The 14,362-nt window shown below is 44.6% G+C and overlaps 1 long non-coding RNA gene across 1 annotated transcript; it reads right to left on the bottom strand.

The window, feature by feature from the left end:
- Positions 1-1,370: 1,370 nt before the first annotated feature.
- LOC309677571 lies at positions 1,371-12,418 on the bottom strand. The gene is made up of 4 exons (XR_014269692.1): positions 12,409-12,418; positions 5,697-5,777; positions 2,858-3,035; positions 1,371-1,406 (listed from the first exon to the last, which is right to left on the bottom strand). It is a non-coding gene; the product is annotated as an uncharacterized lncRNA (long non-coding RNA).
- Positions 12,419-14,362: the final 1,944 nt, after the last annotated feature.

The raw sequence follows: 14,362 nt of genomic DNA, 5'->3' as shown, positions 1-14,362 counted from the left end.
AATTTATTTGCAGAATAACTATACTGGAACCAGTTATAGTATTATGTTCAAGGTATAGCATCTTTTGATTTCCTTGTAACCAAATACTGCTACAACCAACACACCGATGATGACTGGACTATCTTTTCAATAGCTGGTTCACCCTCATCTTAGAGGCACTGCCACCACAACTAAATTCCTGGATGTAATTGCATGGCTCGTGTTTATGCATCCTCTTCACCTCCACGTGCTGCCTCGAGACCGCAAACGGTACACTGAGGTGGGCTGTGCTGCCACAGGGACGCACCGTGGTTCCTCTTGGACCACGGCACCTGCTTAGCTGTTACATGCGGGCCTACACACGCACACATGAATTACCTGATGTCTGTACAGCGCTTAAAGCTGCCAGGAAGGCTGTTCAAATTAATTAGAGTCATAATTGGCAGGCAGCTGAATTTCTTTAGGCAGCCCTGAGAACTCTGCTTGCAGTGTGTTACCTTGAGCTAGAGACTGGGCTGACACCCAGCGAGGGTAGCTGCTTCCTTGCAGGCCTAACCCTAGAAATGCCTTCACATTGCAGGACGCGGCCTTTGGAAACCCGCAGTAACGATGCATATTCCACGCATGCAGAGGGATTTAAACAGCTTGCTCAGGAATGGACTCTAGTGAAACATTGCATCTCAACGCTGACAGCGCCTGAGGGAAGAAAAAGTAGGAGTTAGGATTTAACCTTTTGGGATGACAGCATGTGGCACAGGTTTAAGATAATCAGTGGAACTGCTGAGTGAAAAACTGTATTATCTTAAAATAAATGCGGGTCACCAAAAAAGGTATTCAAACTCAGCTTCGTGTAATATGAACAATTGTTCATATCCTGTGACATGCAACTGTGGTTACTATAACAAAAAGGGATTCAGCACCTCTAATAACTATGATTGTACAAACATTTTATTATCAGAGAGCCTGTAGTAAATAATCGTGAGCACAGCTATCACATTTACTACCACTAGCTGAGCTGTTCTGATTAAGGGCCATAGTTTTTCCTGTAAATACACTTATCCCTCTCTAAGGGGTGAAGGATGAATGAGAACCGAAAAACCTAAGAGAGAAAAAGAGAGGGTTGTCTTGTGAGCTTCGTTGTTTGCTCAGAATTTCATGTTTCTGTGTGTATAAAAGACAGAGGCTACAGAGCCCTTGCCCCACACCTCAGACAGGCTTCTCCGGAGGGCCCAGCCGGCTTGCGCTTGTGTGGTCCATCAGCCGTGGATGAACCTGTGCCTTCTCCTTCAGGTTGGGAAGCAGCTTAGTGCTGTGATGTTAATGATACGTTCCTAAGCTGGCATAGGAGAGAGTCAGTGCATTCCGTCCTAGAGACTTTTAGCAATTTGAGCGGTCCTCCTGTTCTTTTCAAGGCTGCTTTAAAACACCTGTAAAATAAACTGAGTTACTTAAAGCTACCCTGATGCTTTAACTCACAACTGAACGTTCCAAAATAGATTTTACGGCCCTTAAGAGTCAGACAATTAGCAGTTTTATGTTTACTCAGCTTCCCCTATTTTTATTTTGGTTCATCAGCAATTTCTGGTCAAGTTTCCAGACCAAGTCTGTAAACATTTACTCGTTTTTAGTGAACAGGACTAGAAATAATCAAGTGAGAACCACCCTCATAGCCAAGATTTTGTAAACTCTAGACATGACAAGATGCAAGCAGGTAAATTAGGTCAATTTTCATCTTATACCTTCTTTTTTTTTTCTCCCTCAAGTTTGGAAACAATAAATGTTTTTCCAACTTCCTCTGAGGATTTTCTGCACTGCCTTTCCCCCTGATTCTTACTGAAAAACGTGGTGACAAAAGAGAAAAAATATTCCCATCCTCTTTTGGCATCTTCTTCTTGGCCTCCAGTGGGCTGTTTCCAGTGGGATGCATCCAACCTGCGGTGCCCGCGTGGAGGCTTGGCAGGGGCTTTCCCCTCCTGCATTTCACTTTTGGGCCTGTTCCTCCCAGCTCAGGGCAGGAACCGACATCAGCATTTCCTACAAATTAGAATGCTATTGCCTGACCACCACCTTGGATCTAATTACACCGCTCCACCTCGGACCCCTGCTCTCAGCCATTTTCACTTTGACCCCACTGACAGGTGTTCTTTTTTATCCATTCTAAATGTTTCATTGCCATATTCCAGTGTTTCCATTGCCGCTACACTCACTGCCATTCAAAGCGTCCCTCTTCTTGCTAGGGAGCTGCCCCCCCTCTTCTCCCATCCATTACCTCCATGGATCTTCTGCAGAGGCCAGTAAAGCCTCCGGGCAAGTTGTATTGATCTCATTTGGACATCACAGAGTGTTCTTGCAGTCTGCATAGTAACTAGAACAAGGAGCAGCCCTGTCACCTGTATCTGGGGCACTACCAAATTCCTTGAGGTCTGGGAAAGTACAGAGTTCAGTGGAAGATTTCCCTGTGCCTGACAAAGGTGCTGGCAAAGTCCACCTGGATTCTCCACCATCAAATGACAACCGCCTCTGTGCCATCTTTTCCTCACCTTAGGCAGGAGGAGGGATTTAACTGCCCATCTATTGCTGTGAATCTCGTAGGAACCACATCTTTGAGTCCTATCAAATATTGTTGAAATTGACTGACAGTGTCAGAAGCTATTAGGAGGGATGGACAGAGACATGGAGTCCAAGCAAGCAAAGTCCAAATGTGTACTTTGGACCTGAACTCTTGAAATCCCCCTCTGTTTGGGTATAGAAAGAGGTCTCGTGGGGTTTCACCTCTTTTTCTTTAGGAATCAGCAAGCCTGAGCTGGTTTGTAAAAGTTGTTTACTGTTTCCTCCTCCAAATAAACTTTTGCTTCCTTGCTACACCGTGGTAATCTACCTCTGGCAAATAAAGTGGCTCCTGATGATCTCACCGCAGGGCTACTTCTTGTTGTTGTAGCAATCAGTGCAGGAGCAGCGGGAGGGGTGTTCAGACAGCTTGTTCTCAGCACACACAGCTCAGAGGAGGAGAGCAGAAAGAGGAGGAGAAAACGAGGGGAAAAGAAGCAATAGAGAGCCTAGAGGGAAAAAAAAAAAAAAAAAAAAAGATGAACAGGCTTCTCGTTTCTCCTAGTTGTCCACAATTTCCCAGAGAGGACTAAAGCATGTTATCCCAGCTTGCCTCGGATAAACACAGCACAGTACAGACTCAGGCTCCTCTCCCGCCAGAGACAGCAGTGCTAAAGGCAGCTATTTCTTGAAGACTCAGAAGAACCTGCTGGGTTGTTCCTCCTAACAGCTGAAAAAAACTCTCAGGGATCAGAAGTGAGGCATTTCAAGCCCCATCTCACTTTGATTTTCCATCAAGCCCTCTGAAGTATCGAACAGCAGTACGCAAAACTCGTTCCTCATAACCAAAACAGAGCAAAGAGCACACAGACCTCTCAGAAAGGCAGGAGAAAGCCAAGGGGAAGGAAGGCTTGGGAAAAAGGGAAGTAGCTACTTTTCTTGCTGGAGTTCTCTATCCTGTAATTTTACCTACAGCAGAACTGTGCAAATTTGCAGTAAAGGCTGGGAGACCCGTTGTGAGCCACTGAACCTTGTGAATTACAAAGTAATTGGAAAAACACAATGAAAACAAGGATTTGCACCATAAAGCATTGGTAGTTCGTTTACTGGGATGGCTATAGGTCTGGCTATTTAAAAGAACACTTTGCACTATGCTGCCATACTTACGAGGGATGCTTAGTGAAGGACACAAACAAATGATGAATTCCTAATAAAGAATAATAATATTCCACTGTAAGCGAGAAGGGCAACGTTATTACAGTGGTAAAGATTGTGTCTATGAAGAAATACCCAGAGCCGAATGAGTTGTACTGGATTTTGTAAGAGGGCAGATTAATGAAATGACATTTGGTGCTGTTGCCCAAATCCTCCCTTAGTCCTGTCTGTCTCAGGGCAGCCACCTCCTCCATGCGCAGGTGGCACAAGGCAGAGCTCAGGCCCCTGCAGCGGTCACCTGCACGAGCAAGGAGCCTCCTCGGCAGCCACTCTTGTCCTCCTGCAACTCATTAGCATCCTCTTTCCCTTCCAGTCCTGACAGCCTTCGGCTGCATGGACCTGGACAACTGGGGTCTAGCAGCAAATATAACACCAGGCTGCTGGTATTAACTCTGCCTCTGCTTCTGAGGTGGATGCTCTTGAGGGTGCATGGTACAAAATAATTCAGAGAAAACAAAGTCCTCTGCCATAACACTGACAGACCTCAAAATGAGTAGAGATTTTGTGAATGCGCAGCAACAGGCAGAGTTCGACCCACTGTCTCCCTGCTGGAGCCCCGTGGGGCTGCACGGAGCAGGCAGCTCCTCCAAGCACATCCTGAGTTCTCTGACAAGCCCCAGATCCATCTCAAAAAGCAGAAAAGGTTGCCCTTCGCTTTGTCATTTCTCTCTACTTCCAGCTGTGATACTGATACTCACCCTTCATGCGCTTAGTAATAAATGAGGAACAAGTACAAGATGATAAAAATGTTTATCTTCCCACTCCCCCTTTTTTTTTCTTCCTATGGATTTGCTACAGATGTGCTAGTGATGGATGAGGTTAATCCTTGCCCTTTTTCTAAGGTCTGTTGATCATTTACTGGTGTTCCTGTTGTTTGCTGATCTTTATCTACAAAGGGAATTTTGTAATATGTAACGCCTGCGTTAATGGGATTTTGGGCCGGTATAAATCATCCAGTCCTGATACTCATTGTTGAATACATATTTCTGAGGCAGATAAGTTCCCACAGCCTCTTTGAAAATCCCTGTGGTGCTTTTTAACCCTCTTATTTTTTAAAATCCTCTATGAGGATCCTCCCTCTTTCTTTCCCTCCACCAAAAAACTGTGAATGCTTTTGGTATTTGAAGAAACCAAATCCTACAAACGGCTTTGCTCTTGATTTGCTTTGGGTTATAGTTCAGCTGCCTGAATTTTAAATCTTTAGGTTATTTGTGTTTGTGCTACATTGGTCAGAAAAGACAAGCTGACCTTACCCCTCCAGATGTTTGACGCCACAAGGGTGGGTTTTTCTTTGAAATTGTTCAAAACTCCCACAGGTCTATAACATTGAAGATGCGCCCATTTTTCCTACTAAATTTTCCTTTTATTATAGGATTATAAGTATATTTGGAGGGTCAATATTTGCAGAGATAGAATACTTTCCCCAGCCTTATTTAATCAGCTCTATTAATATTTGGACACAATCCTGGTCCACATAAATCATCTGAGGCAGACAGTCACTCTCAACCCTGCCGCGCAAATACGGCAGGCTGACCTTTAAAATAGTACTGCAGTAATCACATTGTACGTTTATAGATCTCTACTTATCCCAGAGGATCCCACACCACCACGAGACACGCCGACTGCCCGCTGGGAAGCGAGGATCTGCGGTGAGCGAGCTGAGGGGCACGCGGCGCCTGGCACAGCGCAAGGGAGAATCGAGGTCCTGGGCATGGAAACCAACATACCCAAAAGAGGTCTCTGAACCTTTGATTCAGTCTGAGCAGAAATTAATTTCTCCAGCTTTCATTGGCTAACTTCCATTGAACTCTGTGAAGCACGAAGGGGATGAAGATAAAATAAAAGAGGTGAAAGCCAGAGTTGGGCACACTAGAGGAAAACAACTGCATTGTCCCAGGTGGAGGTAGGGTGGGAAGCAGGGAGATAAGTCTTTGAACATCAGCATGGCCACTAACCTCAGATCACTGCGTTCAGCCCTCTTGAAAAGATGCTCAGACACTCAGCCACCCTCACGGCACAAGGAGATCTCCGAACAGCTGCAAGGGGGAGAGAGAAATCCGCTTGGCAGGAAGACACAGCTATCCTACAAGTTACGTTGTCCCCAAGAAACACTTGTGCACCCAGATGTTTGCCTATTCTTTCTAAATGTGGCAATAAAGACATATTAACTCTTCCCACACCTCTTACTCCAAATAGAAATTAACTGAAATTGTATGATAGGAGATTTGGGTTTCTTACAACATCAGGTTTGCTACCTGACTCATGAATTGGCGATACATCTTGGATAAAAAGTTTGGCTCGGACCAGTTTCTGTCAGATGGAGAAAATTCAGGCTCGGGTGTCAGTGATGCTTTTGTGAAAGCCCTTTTATCATTTAGCAAATAATTCATGTTTAAATAAGGCTTAACTGGGGACGACCTTGGAAATAATGAGAGAAGAACTCTTCTCATTTTTAGTTAAGTTTGTTACCTTCTCAGAAAGTCCACTGAACAGTCAGAGACTTCTCATTTACATAGAGGAGACATTGCCCTTCACAGAGGGGCATAATGGATGCTGTAAGGGTAAGAAAACATCTTTCCCAGTCACCCACAGTGCGAGTTTACACAAGACCCCCACACGATAGAAAGCAAATAAATAGTTTCCATGTTTGTATTGGTAGTGCATCCGAGGGAAAGCGTAATGAAAAGCCACGATAAAGGCAGGCTCGGCTGGCTTCCTGAAGTGGCTGAGCGCCGTTACAACAAACACTTCCTTAGGAAGCCCCACACAGCACAGGGTTTATACGAAAGGACGAATGGAATTAACCTTCATTAAGATGTGAATATAAAACCATACACATGAATGAGGAATGGCACTTTCTCCTACAGGAATACCATTCTGATCCATGAGACTGTAGGTCCCATCCAACACGCTTAACCTGAATGTGCGTGTTCCTGATGCTCCAGTTGTTCCTGGAGCTCCTGATGTTCCAGAGCTCCTCATCTCTCCTGGTGAACTAGTGTTGGTCCAGCCAAAGCCATGCAAATTATGCTTGACAGCACCATCACACAGGTCAGACCACAGCAGGTTCCAAACAGCTTAGAAGTTATTTAAGCTGTAGAAAAGAAATAAGTAGCGCTGCCTGCTGGGTGCAATTTGGGTGGAATATATATCAACATCAAGCATATAGCAATTTGATTTGGTCTGACTGGAAAAAGTAGCCTTCGGAATGGAAGATTATAAGAAAAAAACATGGCAAAGCAGGATATACCGTGAAACATCTCGCTAATATTAAAAACCGTTTGAGGGTTGTTATTTTCATAGATCTAGACTCTAACACAAAACGCAGCGGTTTTCTACCCTGAGAGAGCAGCAGGGCTGTACGAGACAGGCAGGGCCTTTTCAATAGAACATCAGAAGCAGGAGTGTATTGATTTTCACCAAAGCAACATTAATAGCACCTATTTTCTCTACCCAATGAATAATAAACATGATTCAAGCTTTTCAAGCCACAATGGAAACGTTAATGGTCTTTTGAATGCTTATACATAACGTTTTGTTCATATGAACAGGCAGAACGGCCAGAGTCAGTATCTGTAGATACACACACACGTATAGAAAGTTTTGCAAGATCTGGGTCTATTCTTCCCGGCTCTTATAAATTCATATAGATTAGGAGGCAGAGGGCATTTCTGACCCAACAGCTAGAAAGTTTCTTCACTTTCACTGAATCAAGCACATACATTTTTGGCAAGAAGTAAGCTTCACTGATAACAGAATCACTTCCTCAACCTCAACTAAAACTTCACCTTTTGCACTAAACTACCACAGAAGACACAGAAATGACAATAATTCCTGTTTGTTAAGATTACACCCCCTTTCAAGATGCGCGGCTGAATGAAATGAAAGCTGCCTTCATTTACCACCCGAGATGCTGCTGCATTTCAAAGAGGGGATAGCCAAATGCATACAGATGATAAGGAAGAGCTGTTCAAGGAATGATTCTCAGCAATGGCTAATATTCGATAACAACAGCCATGAAATGAAAGCAGCATTAAGTTTTATTAAATAATTTTCCACTGCCTCCACACTGAAGCATTAGCATGTGCAGCAGAGAGCTTACCTAAATTATCAGTTGAGAAAGTAGTGTCAGAAGCTATTACAAAATGTATCAGCAGTAATGAAATTCAAAGCCCATGATTGCTCTTAGAGAAGTTGTTTGATAGATGTGGAAGGGGCAAAGGAGGGCAACCCTAGTTAGTAGCCAATGACAACTGTAACTGTCCACCTCCTTCACTTCATCCTCCTCGGCAGAGTCCCTTGACCACACACTGACTGTGCCCTGGTATGAGCCCAGGACAGACTGGAGGCTGAAAGGCCGAGAGGACCTGGGCTGTGCCCCGCTGCGATCAAACCAGAACACTTCCCACCCTCGGTACACTTCAAGGCTTCCAGCACAGAGGCGTAAGGGCTCACCACCCATGCAGCAGGTAGTGCCTCAGCAGGGGAGACCTTCACAGTTGAAAGTGCTTCCCTAACACACCGTAAAGATGAAAAAAATCGTAGAATGAAAATGAATGCAAAAAAAAAAGTACATGTATTTCACAGCCAAATTGCTTATTGCAGACATGAAGGAACCGGCGGTGGTCCCGTGGTGTGGGGATGTTGGCGCAGCCAGCTCTGGCAGCAGAGTGTGCCACTGGCACGTGTTACAGCCCTTGGTTCTCAGCTCAGAGCACAAAGACCCTAGAGACTCCAGTTGCCCTTTCAAGAAGGGAACTGTTCCTGAAGCACTTGCTGTAAAACACCTTATAGTTTGGCTGCTCCAGATGCCATCATCCACAGAAAAACACTTGCCCATCACATCCCTACTAGATACAGCCCTGCTGCCTTCTCAGGACTCATTTGATTTTCAGAACACCAAGGTCTAGAGACTCCAGCTTTGTATTTATGACATGCTGCTTTGCAGGCAATTTTTCTTAAGGGCTTTTCCTTCTTTTTCTTCCTGCTTGGATGCTCGCTACAGGCATCTGAGAAGAGCAAAATGCATGAAGATGAGCAGCAACACTCAATCAGGCCAATGCTCATTTAAAGATACATGGTAGAGACATAAATGTGAGGGTTGCAGGCAACAACGAAAACACACAATCGTGTACAGAAAAGATATTAACATAAAGGTTAAATTAAAACTATCTTCAAACAAAAAAACATCAGTCACGTGAGGCGGTTGGGCTGGAATCCATTTTGTTCCTCCAGGTCTCTCCCCCTTTCTGTTGAATTATGAAGGATTATTAGTTATTGCCGCTGACGTGGTGTTCCTGATATGGTGCTGTGCTAAATAAACATGACACACAAAATGCAAACAATACAACATGTTTTATACTCCCACCTGCCTATATTTCTTCACCTCTTACACGTGTCCCTCAGAGTTCCTTGTACAACGCCAGTGCTCACTGCAGCAGGACAAAAATATCATCCATGCGGGACTGGCGCACCAGCTGAGTTATAAGAACTGAAGTAAGGTAAGCAACTGAGAGTCTTTGAGTAAAGACAAATTAAGAAAAAAAAAAAGAATAAAAGAACATGGTGCAAATGATGTGGCCCACTCACTTTTGTTCCTTCTTGTTGGGGCCAGTACTGATACCTCCTGACGTGCTGTAACTCCCACCATTTAGTCATCTCGGAGCTAAACATCTACTCCTTGGTTCCTTTGATCTGTTATTTTTATGAGAAACTGAAAGAGTTCGGTCTAGCAAGGTAATCAAAGTGAAGACACCTTGTTCCTGAGCTATAATTATCAGCCTAGAGAGGAGATATCTGAGACTAGAAAATTCGAGGAAAAAAAAAAAAAAAGTTAAAATCAAATGCAATATCTGAAAAGTGGTCAGCCACATTCACACTGAAAATAAAATCTAACCTTCATGCAACTAAACACCGGTAGACCACTCATGGGTATTGTGGATTTATCAGCAATTGAGTCTCTAAATTAGAAAGCACAGTGTTCAACCACAGGCGATTAGACTTCATGTAGGAAACACTGGCTGGAACGTGTGGTCTATTATCTGGAAGGTCAGACAAGACAGGACTCTGATTTCTGGATTTAAAAATCTTTAAACTGTTAACAGCATTCCCTGCCCAATGCTCCTCACCTTACTGGAGCCTCAGCAATTGGCCCAATGAAAAAAATGCACGAAAACAAGTTAATTTACCACCCAAACAGGTAAACTATAAAGGCTGGTAGGTCAGAGACACTAGAAAATATACACAACTTCAAATACAGTCACACTTTGCTAAAATATGAAATGCCAATTACCTTTTTTTAGCTGCTCAGCTTAATAATTAATACCTGCCCTGCGATCGCTTTATACCATAGCAAATAAAGGAAAGATGGGAAGGGAGCTCCAGACATGTAAGAAATGACAGTCTTTTCATCACTTGGCTTTCTTGCCCATCCTCCTTTCTACCTCCACAGGGCGGAACTCTCAAGTCTCATTCTGATTAAAGTCCACGTGTAAACTTCAGCAGAAGCACCAGTTTACTCATATTTTCTTGGTGAAAGAATGAAATTAAACAAACACACACGCACCACGTATATGTATAAGAATTAAACAGCAAAATCATAATTCATCTGAGGCTTCTGACTGTGGCAGCCCAGATGAGGTAGAGAAGCTTACAGATTTGCATTGCGCACATCTGCCCAGCTCTCGTGAGCGGAGATGCAGCCCTCGGTGACTCCCCGACCTCCACGCAGGAAGGATGGATCGTTCCGCGACCTCACTCCTCTCTCGCATGCTCACCTCATCTGAGCTGTCATGTAAGCCATGACTCTGCCACATGCTGTTATGGGGCAAATCATCTCTCCAGTTCTACCCACAGCGGCCACGCAGTAATTCGCACACAGCAATGACGAAGTGAAAGCTTTAACCATCCTCGTTACCAATAAAGAAAGCAGGAGCTGTGTAAGTGCATTTCTCCACAACAGACCTGGGGATGCCTTCAAGGTGTTAAGAACACTTGTAACCCTTCTTCATAACTGATAATTACTTGGAAGTACGGAAACCTAATCAGCTTACAGAACAGGTCTGCCTTGGCCTCTGTACGCGACGTGTTGTTTGGCTGCCAGTTACTGCGCCTGAGCTGTCAAAGCACATTCCCTTCCCAGGCTCGAGTACGGATGTGCAGTGACGGGCATGTTTGTGCTGCAGCATTACTTATGCGGGCCAGAAGGTCTCTGTGTCCCCTCCACTTCTTTAAGGGCTTCTTCATTTCAGCTGTCATTTGTCTGTGCTATAAATACTCAAACTCAGACTCCCTTCCCAACCCAGGCCCACCGCTTGTCAGGGTGTCACTAGGCCCCACAAAGGTATATAACGCACGCATACTAGAACAGACCCACCAACTTGCAGAATGACTGCACACCACTGGAAAAGTTACTTAATATTATTAAAACTTCAACTCCAAAGCATCATGGCTTTGTTTCCAACACCATACGGCTGGTACCACCATCACCACTTGACCTGAACTCTTTGTAGATAAAGTGTGCAGTCCCGCTGGATGTTAGCACTGGACCTGCTCCTCCTGATACCGCCCAACTCCTTTTAGCTCCATGTCCCGAAATACAAGCACTAAATCCAAGCTGTGACTATAACTTTAGTCCCTAGAATGGGAATAATCCATCTTTCTTACCCAGAACACAAATCATCCATTTTACTGCTTCCTCCTCCTTGCCTGTCACGGAGCGGGGAAGGTCTCACAGTAGGCTCACATCCTGGCTTGCTGCCTCTCCTAAACAGCCTGTGCAGAAGGAGCTGAGAGATTGTCCACCACAACTGCCAAGCAAGTACAAGCAAGGTTTCTCTGCCTTCTGGAAGGGTGGCCATAGAGGCAAAGGCGCGTCTGGACAGTTGCTGAGTACTAGATGGTAGGAATGGATCGTTAAAATCCCACCTCTCCATTAGACAGACCATTGCAGTATCTGCTGACAGATCTATTTAGAAGAAACAGACTAAGATGTATCTTTCAAAACCAGGATATACCTTCTCGGAACAAAATGAAAAGAAGGATTCAGAGTCACCTAATGGGGAATACACCACCGTTCTTGCCGAAAACTTAGTTTCCTTGGGGTTGGTTTCATTACAGTTCTTTACAGTGGCTGGATAGATATGGAAGTGCAGAGAGAAGAGGGATCATTTTGATTTGATGCTTTGCTGTTTCTCCTCATTTAATGTATTCAGCAGAGACTTTCCAAGCCATCAGGTTGTATTGCTATTTTGATTAGTTATTTGGGGGGGCTACAGAGGTCTCTACCTATTAGGCTCATTCAAGCACCTAATTCAGCCAAAACCTAGCCAAAATCAGGTACTCTGAATTGCCATTCCTGTCCTTTCCCAAGCAGCTAGTTCTCTTCTTTGAGCACACAGAGAACTTGCAGTGCCTAAATTAAATGTTTAAGGCAGTGGCATGAAATCCTTCCTATCCTCCTCCACGTCCACGTCTAGCAATGGTGTAGGCTCAGTATGAATCAGGACCTCTCGGCACAACCATCATACAAGTAACAACCGTATTCTTATTTCCACAGAGCCTGTTCTTTTCACAGGAAAGATGCATTGACATAAATTTATAACAACAGGGACATATTTATGAGAAGCAACAAAGAGGTATTTCCTCCCCTCACTTTGGTATACTTACTCTGTCCGAGGAATTGACCTCCATTTGGCTTTGCCGTACGTTGCCTTGCGTGGTCAGCTCACTCGCACGGTCATTTCAACAGCCACCGGATCGCCTCCCAGCGTTAGTTTCAGGCTCTCTGTCTCTTCACTTTATAACTCCCTCTCTGGACTTGGCTGCTCTGTACTTTATGAAGACCATATGCAATTCCCTCAAATCTATGTCCCAGTTCTATCTAAATTAATCAGCAGGCTTTATTCCGTTAGTTTGCTTTCCCCTCTCGGAGAATGGCCTCATCATACCCTTTATTCATGAAGCAGATATCATCTCCAGTCCCAGAACGCCTTTACGTACAGCAATGCATTTCATCTCCTGCAGAGCCCAACACATCAGTAGCGTTCTCGGTGGGGTCTTAGAGCAGAGCCGCATCGTTTCATAACCCCTGACTCTTCCTGCATTACGACACCATTACACTCATCTGTGTTGTGCTGAGCACACGCTGAGCCGAACGGTCGTGCGTGCGAATGCTGTTTGCTGGCACGTCTGTAAACTGATTTCCAGACAGCTCTTAGAGGCAGAAGATACCATCACTGCAAAAGCGGGGAAATGAAAGGCTGACACGGTTAAATCTGTTTCAGAAGTGATCTGGGTAAGCTGTGGGTGATGTGAGTGCACCGATGGGGCGGCTACCTGCTTCACCTAGACAGCCCTGGAGTCAAACTTCTCTGAAAGCCGGTAATAGCAGATGTCCAATTTTCATAGGACCCTTGAAAACACTACCTAAATCCACCGTAAAGCTTTGCAAACTGAAGTAGCGATGGAATACTGTGAAACGCTTGGAGATCTGATGCTTCTGCAGAGGGAAGTTCTGCCATCTTCTAAGTCTTTGATGATGTTATGGCTAGAAGAGCGCAGCTGATACCACGTATCTTGCCTCAATATGCAAATGTTTGCAGCACCTTTTCATCGGCTTCCACAAGAAGAGAGCAGCCATGACAATCTGAGCGCATCTATGTGCTTTAGCTGCTCTTACCAGCTGCTCACAACGTTCTAGGTCTTCCCACAGGCTTGCTACAGGAAAAGTTCCCCACAAAATAAACTCGGTACACCTGAGAAGTTAAAAGATCCTCACTTCCAGATGCTACTGGAGGCCGGTACGTCCTGTGGCTGGGAGTTGTTCCATGAGTTAAAATATCTGAACTCCACTCCTGGCTTTGCTGGAGGCCTTCATGACCTTGGGTAAGTCAATCTGCTTTTTCAGTTTCTGCTCTACTGTTTTGTTTTTCAGGTGAAAGGTCCCTAGGGAATGGATCTGTCTCGCACGGCGTGTTGAGGTACTGCTGCCCTAAGCAGTAGGATCACAGGCTTGACTGGGCAGTACACCTTATTAACGAAGGAATATACCGCAAGTAAATGTTCCCTATCAGAACTTACTTAACAATTAACATTTTATAACACATGCTTTTTGCATCAGAATTATCTTTTTCACTTGAAATTATGCAAAAGAAAAAGATGTCCTGAAGCTCAAGAGATTTGGATCGATTTGTCATTAACGTCCACAGGGACACATTGCAGGGTCTGGTTCATATGCTATCTATCATCTTCCTGACTGCTGCACATTCACAGCAGATGGGCTGGACTCTCTGGAGACTCACAGCTACGTTGCATGTCCTGATATAGCTATGACAATTGTTCCTAATCCTCTAGGATACCTTTGCTCTTGTTTTCTAATGCCTTCTGAGAGAACATCATCATCTGCATATCCGCTTTCTGTAGTGATCTGACAGCGCTGAGTGGCGGTCCATGTCCCACCTCCTGTTCGCAGAGATTTTGCTCTGAGGTCAATGTTCTGTCTGGTAATTTGTTTCCATCAACATTCTTTTGTTTACTGCCTAGGAAAAGTGTCTGTGGCAAACCCATGCTATTTCCTTAAAATCTGGGGAGCGTTAGTCAGAAAAGGGCACAGTCATTAAGC

The sequence above is a fragment of the Vanellus vanellus genome, assembly GCF_965231255.1.
Source record: "Vanellus vanellus genome assembly, chromosome: 14".
NCBI classification, from domain to species: domain Eukaryota; kingdom Metazoa; phylum Chordata; class Aves; order Charadriiformes; family Charadriidae; genus Vanellus; species Vanellus vanellus.
Note: the sequence above shows the minus strand (reverse complement) of the source record. Positions and strands in the feature narration are given on the sequence as shown.